Here is a 7,580-nt window from a genome sequence, read left to right as displayed (position 1 = left end):
AACAGGGAAGAATTTGATGGAGCCCTTATTGACATGTCTAAACACTCTCGTAATCCAACACTTAATGTAGTCAAATAAAGCAGGTCACCTGCTATGATTTCTTGCTTGCTTTCTATTAATAGACTTTTTCTTCTGTCCTTAATTAAGGAAGAGGAAGATTTATGCACCAGGAACATACAAATAATTCTGTCCCACCTTTTTCTTTCAATGTTCATCACCAAGCTTTACCCTAACTCCAGAGCTGCATTAGAAGATGAGCTTCCCAAATGTCCTCGGAGGCCTCAGTCCTCCCCACTGGAGACCTGGCATGATGATGATGTCGCCGTCGCCAGAGATGTACCAGCTTGGGAAGTGGGATGGTTCAACACCTTCCTGACTGGTGATGCCATCCTGAAAGAAAGAAAAGGCAGAAAAATGCGTGCTTAGGAAAAAAATCCCAAAGAGAACTGGGGAGGAGGACACTGAAGCTGTTTGAGGGCTGATTGAGCATTCAGGGGCAAAGGAATACTATAGTGCTGGAAAAGACGGGTCAAAACAGGGCATTGGTTATATATAATTGGCGTCCTTCAAGGTCAGTTTTATCTTACAGGCTGGAACATGTCCTTGATCCCTCAGAGACCTACATAACTCTGGAGAGGTCAGTGCCTGGGCTTGTGTTAAATATAACATTAAAAACAATAATTCATAGGCGCCCTTGCAGCTGGGAGCTATACAGGGGGGTCAGTGCAATGAGAGGTCTCATCTTCTCAAGAGGCCAGAGCTGTCTCTGAGCCAAATGCCATAAGACGAGAAGCTTTTGTACTATTTTGGCCTCATGCAGAGCTATATGGAGGATTAAAACTTCTCTGATGCAACACAAGGCAGGAGAAACCTTAGGAAAAGAGGAGTGTCCAGATCATCCAGTCAAAACAAACTACATTAGAGTTTGGATTCTGCAGCTTGGGATTCGCTCGGTTTGAGACACAAATGCTAGGCCTGAGGAGACACTCAAGTTGTCACCCCAAAATACGGACGATTTAAAAATAAAATGATACAGCGTGTTTCCTTCCAGCATATCCACCCCCTATTTCTTTTACAAGCTTTGATTTGAGAAACAAGCCCAAGGAGAAGAGAAAAACTCATTGCCTTTCTTGCAGAAATTTCTGATTTCAGCCCTTTGGGGACTTCTACAGAAATTCCACATTGGAAAATATGGTAAAAAAATAAAAGGGTAGTAATTCAGTATTGCCCTCCTGCCTATCTCTTCCTCTGGCTGCTTCCTTCATGATGTCTCCGGTATTTCTGCTGTGAGAGGCTATAATCTGGATTTGCTTTACTTAGCAGGTTCAGATCATGAGGCTCAGAAGAAAACCTCCGATGACTGGTGAATGCAAAATACGGACTAATTCCCCAAGAGGAGGAAAGCCAAGCAAAATACTTTTTTTTGCCCTTCTGTAGCTCCAGTCCCACAAAATTGTTTTACTGCCCTGGGAAGGGGGTTAAAAAGTTACTGCTGTTGTAGCAAACAACTAGAAAAATGTGTGGGTTTCGACTCAGGGAAAGATTCCTACTTTTAATTCAATAAAGCCCCCAAATACGTTATGTTAAACATCCCTCCCTCATGCCGCAGAGCCTTTTCCTTTTCAAGGAAGGAAATAAAATTGCAAATGCATCTGAAACCCATCACTTTGCTTTCAAAACCATTTAAAGCATTCAAAAGCCACATGTCTCCCTAGGAATATGGACACTTTTTTTGGTAATATTCTAGATCTGTCTGATTTGAACCCAATGAACCACTTTTCTGCATCTCCCACCACTTGAGCTCACCTCTTTCTGGGAGGAACCATCTGATACAGACTTCGGCTGACTGCCTTGTTCAGGTTATAAAAACCCACCAGCAGAGAAATAACCTTCAATGACTAATGTGCTGCACAAGGCAGGAGGGTATATATTGGATTTAAGGAAACATCATGCATGGTTGAACCATTTTTCAATCTTGTGCCTACTCTTACTCCTGCCCATGTCCCATCCTCAGCCTGTTCAGAGACGCTACATCATTAACTCTGTGCTGGCAACCAGCTAACCCACCACATCTCTGGGGCATGGGGGTGTCATACGCTTCAGACAGTACCTTCAAAATGCAGCCTACACTTATTGGGAGGGGAAACTTCTGTAAAATCACATAGTCATGAGCCAGCACTTTGGATGCTGGGATACAAAATAATGCCTGTGAGCTAAAAGGAAGCAACCCAAATGTATTTTCAAAGAACAACTCCAGACCCACTGAAATTGCAAACAGAAAGCATTATGGGTATGATTTGAAATAATTCGGGTTTATAAAAATGCCTGCAGAAAATGCATGAGCAGAAAATCATGCATACACAGAAAATTGTGCATGGACAGAAAAAACATGCACAGAAAAAAACCCGCACAGAAAACTGCACACCTAATTCTTGGGCAAGACCGTTTTCTGGGTTGCAGATTTGTTCTAATCACCTAAAATTGAAAGGAAACAAATGCAAGCAGGCACTGCTTTTGTCTTCACCACTGTCAGGAAACACAGAACTCAGCTGCTTATCACAAACAAACACTGATGGCCAAGGGTACATGTGGATGCCTGAGGATAATTCACTTCCACATCATGGAGTACTTTGAACAAGGAAGAAAAATTCCATTGCCAAGAGCACATAAACACTGCTATAGGATTCTTCCACAGAGAGGATACCATAAGGTCAGGATTTTCAGAAATGTTTACAAAGTGCTTAGCTTCTACCTTCTGGAAAAGAGATACCTTAAGCTGCCACAGGGTGGAATCGCCTAGCAAGGCTAAGCACCTCATTTTACTCATCAGCAACCTAAAATCTTGACTTGAGGCACTCGGTTCTCACTCTCCAGAGTCAAAATGTGTCCCTCAGAGGAGGGAGTGGCTGAAGTTGTGGTTTTTTCCATGCTGTATTTTGTACAGGTCCCATGATGTTACAAATCTCATGGTGTGCTTTGCTTCCAAGAACTGCCAAGTACTTTACAAGTAAATATGATCCATAACCCCTGGCGAGGTGGAGCAGGAGTTCCTTTAACCCCTCAGCTGATGCTGGACTGCTGTCAGCCTGCACATGTGTCATAGGGCCAGCAAGCAAGTATAAGCATGACCCTGCAGGCTAAATCCCTGAACTTAAACCCAACTGATCTGCTGCATGTTGCAGGAAACCTGTAGCAAAGCTGAGACCTGAATCCCCCACCCCATGCCCTGGAGTCTTAACCATGGTGCTGCCTTTCCCCTTAGAGTCAAGCCCTGAAGATAAGACTGGGGAAGATATCTGACTTATTTCAACTACCTTTTGCAACCACCACTGCATTGTTTTAAGTGTCTCTTGCTTGATACTGCTCTTGCTTAACAGCTGTTTAAAGATCTTATCATGGTGGCAGCTGGACAGCCTGGTTCCCATCATTGCTAAAGGATTTGAAGGATCAGGGTGCCTAAACTCTAAATCCCTGACAAAGAAACCAGAAGGGTGGGATGAACACACTTCCAGGTCCTCTGGGTCTTTGTATCTTATCAGTAAGTATCCTAGAGGCATTTATGTAAGTCATATAAAAAGGTGCTTTCCTGGGTGTAAGGCTGGTTAAAGCAGGATCAGCAAACGCCCGTCTCCCATGGAAGCAGCATTGTCCTCTCAGGATGTCTTTGCCCCTCACAAAGGGACAGCTATTCTGACCAAGATGCACTTAACCACTCTGAGGGCATAGCTAGAGATGCAGGGAATCTGTAGGGTGAGATCCCAGCCTGGTGGCAGCAGGTAGGGTCTGATGTTCTCCCTGGGTCATTTTGGTGCTTCAGGGCTTGGTGTCCTCTCCTGGCTCCTTTTTCTGCTTGTTCTTTCACTGATGCTGGCTTGCTTCTACTTTAGATTCCGATTTCCAGTCTCAGCTTGAATTCTGCTTCAAGTCTTGGCTATAGGGCTCTAAACTTCGAGCCAGATGATCACCCAGCCTCAAGATATTAAGGAAACACCTATCTAGAGGAAAATGAGCTCCTTCCACAAACGCACCATAGCAAGCAGCCATTGCACTACAAATCCTCCACCAACAGAAACTATACCAGACATTATACGTTGATGAAATTTGAGTCTCAGTCACTCTGAGGTAGCCAGGACAGAGGTTAATTTATGATAATTTGCTCAGTAATGAGGGTCTTGTAGTAGGCTATCCCCTGAGGTGGGAAACACAGCTGGAACAGCCTGTGATTTAGCTGTTCTTCACTTTTTTAGCCCTGGAGGAGACCTTCCAAGAACAGGATGGAAATCAAGAGCAAACTCAGAGCTGCTCTAAATTAGTATGAGGATAGATTTGTCTCACAAACACATATTAAGGAAAGAAGCAGAAAAGTACTTTGTACGCCCTCATGAGTCTTTCCTGATCATATTCTGAATTTGCCATCTGCACTTTATCTTACAAGCCTTTTCAGTGATCTGCACATGAGAAATTTCTTGCCAAAAATGGGCAAGTGTTTAGGGGATGCCCAAGAAAATACCAATGGCTTTGAAATATAAATGGGAAGAGGAGAAAAACTCCTTTCACAGGCCAGCTTCCAACAATGCTTTTCTGTCGGAAGCACTTTCAGGCTCATGGCAATCCTGATAACCCCAAGTTCTCCAACTCCAGAAGTTGAGATGATCATCAAAATATAGATATAGATATGCACACACATATACAAGTATGTATACGCAAGCACCAGTACTAGTACAGGTGATTATGGAGGTTTTGCTAGATCTGTCTGAACAAATTAACATGGTATATTCTTGTACAATTGTAGATTGAGAAGATACGATACATGAAGAAATGAGGACAGGTACACAGAAGGGAATAACCTTATCTCCATGCCCATACTGGATGGTAAAATAAGCAACGGGCCTAATTACAGTCAGGAAATTTTGGGATAGGAATAAATTGGCTGGAAAGCTTATGGTTATCATAGGGCGTCTTTAAGAGCACGTTAACACCATGTCTGCTTGGTGACATATGACATGGATGGACTTGATCCTCCCTTGGGATAAAGGGCATGACCCTGCCAACCTCTTAATAACCCTGTCTCTCTATGATTGCAGTGCTAGGAACAGTAATATCATCTGCATTCTCACCTCCACTGCTATAAGAGGATTTTCCCCAGGATGTGCCTTAGCTAATAGGCTTTGGGAGATCTTTTGTGAGGTCAGCTTTAGCATGAGCTGCTAGGAAGTTATCAATACATCTTCATTCTTACTGACACCAGCGACCAATGGTTTTGCCTGTTACTGGGTTTCATTGCTTCTAAAGGTCTGTGCAGGCCAATACAAAAGAAAGTGCAGTCGTAAGAGGCCTCCTCATCAAATAAAGATTTCAATGAAGGTCAAGTTTATTTCTGGATTGAGGTACAGAATCCAGGCCCACAGTGCAGGTGAAGGCAGCTGGCTTTGACAACCTGATGCTGTCTTAATTTCTCCAGCTCTTGCACTAGAATTTGGCTCTGTCTTAGGGCTTTCAAACTTATGTCCTTGACTCCAGTTCTCTGAAGACTAGGGAGAAAGTGCTTGCGGTCCAGATCTCTTTTCTCCCCACACCGATGAACTGTGGGTAGGTTGCATTGTGTCAAGTACTGCTTCTCCAGCACATGCAGAGCATTTCCAGCTTTGACTCTGTCCTCATAAAAATCGTTCCAGCCACATGCTAAGAAGATAGAACAATTTTATTGGTTCAGAGCAAAGGTCCATCTACGTCAGTAGCATTTCTCCATCAGTGACCAACCACAGATGCCTGGAAAGAAAAGGATGATCACAGTGTAAAGGTCCTTCACAACACTTCCCCAGGTCCCAGAATTTTTCAGTCTGGGTCTGCCTGATCAGGTGTTACCTTGTATTTAATAATAAATCCTGTGAATGTTTTTGCCCTCTTCCCTTAGAAGATTTTTTTCAAACCTTTCACCTTCACAGCTGACATTATTTCCAATAGAAACTTTCACACATCTGGACTTTAAATTTGTTTCAACACATGGGAAAGAGATCTTGGAGTCCTCATGGTTAGTTCTTTGAAAAGTTTGGGTACTTGCTTAACATTGGCTAAAAAACCCTAATGGAACAAAGAATGAAAAAGAAAGCATCTCTGTACCCCTGAATAAACTCATGACATGAGCTAATATTCAAACAATGAGTGAAATTCTGCTTTGAGGATAAAAAAGGGATAATCAGAGATAAAAACCTCTTGTATAGAAGGAGGCACATGGTAGGAGTCCTCAACATGGGAAAGACATGATGTAGGGGATGGCAGGAGCAGTCTATGAAACTCTAAATGGAGAGCAGAAGGTGGAGAAAAAATTGTTTCTTGGAGATCAGGAAATGGGGAACATCCACAGAAATCTTTAGGCAGACACTTCCAGTGTTAACCAAATGAAGTTTTGGGTTGTTTTCCCTTTTTCCAGAGCACAGGGGCAGAAGAAGCTGGGTGGCCGAAAGCATGCAGGTTCAACAAGAATTAGAAAAAAATGTGGAAGATAAGTCCACTGGACTCCTAAAGGTAATACCTGAAAGGCTGTCTCCTGCTCTTCTGATGGAGAAAAATACAGCAGTGCCAGTCTTCCTTGGTTTTGTAAGCACCCACTGTTGACTAGAAGCAGAGACAGGACATGGGCTGACAGATCATCAGGCTGACCCAAAACCTACACGAACTGCCACGTCCTCCAAAATATGGAAGCAAATACATTAGCTCCTTCCTCAGGTCCCATCACCACTTGGCTGCTTGGTCTACATAGGAATATGTGAACAAATAAGCATACTTACTTTTGTAAGTTTTCTAAAAAGTCCTTCCCAAGAGCAGTAGACAAAATCAAATAGAGATGATCTAGCATCAAAACAATCCCTAAGAACTGGGGTGCAGTATCTGCAATCTCTGCACGACGGTATCAGTTTAAATTCTCAGTTTCTAGTAATCTCTTCTCTTTCTTATCCGTGCAAGAGCAAAGAGTTTTTTCATATGTACAAAACCTCAAAATGGGTTGCCTGAAATCCTACCCAAATAATGAGAAGTGGAAGAGAAGTAGCCAAGTAAAATCTTAAAAAAATCCCCACAGCAGAGCAAAAGGGAAAGAACGTATCTGGGAAATACCAGGAAATCCACAGCTTTTTAATGATCTTCCACATCTCGCAGGTTGTTACCTTTCACTTAGTTGCCCTTGTATTTAAACTTATAATGTGTATTTGTCCCTGAAGACCACCTAGAAAGGTCTGGGAGTCCCAGAAGAGAGATACACCCTGTGAACTGGACTGAGTGCTTCATCCTGCGGCTGGATGCTGGTCTACCAGTCTGCTGGAACCTGGTAGGAATCAGCAGAAACCTCTGGGTCAGGCTGAAGAACTTGACCTTTGGAGTTACCATGAAGGAGAGCATTTTCTGACTGTGAGGAAGAAGGAAGCCATGGCCAAGGTGGAGAGAGAAGGGTCTGGTGGAGAAGAAGGAAACATTTTAAGCAGAAAGGTTCTTTCTACTGAACCCAGCAGGGACAAAATCTGGACTGAGTTATACATGTGGGCACGCTCTTCCTTGCTATGCTGCTGTGCCACCTCTCCTGCTGC

This window comes from Phaenicophaeus curvirostris, chromosome 1, assembly GCF_032191515.1.
Source record: "Phaenicophaeus curvirostris isolate KB17595 chromosome 1, BPBGC_Pcur_1.0, whole genome shotgun sequence".
In the NCBI taxonomy this organism is placed as follows: domain Eukaryota; kingdom Metazoa; phylum Chordata; class Aves; order Cuculiformes; family Cuculidae; genus Phaenicophaeus; species Phaenicophaeus curvirostris.
This window is presented reverse-complemented; position numbering follows the sequence as displayed.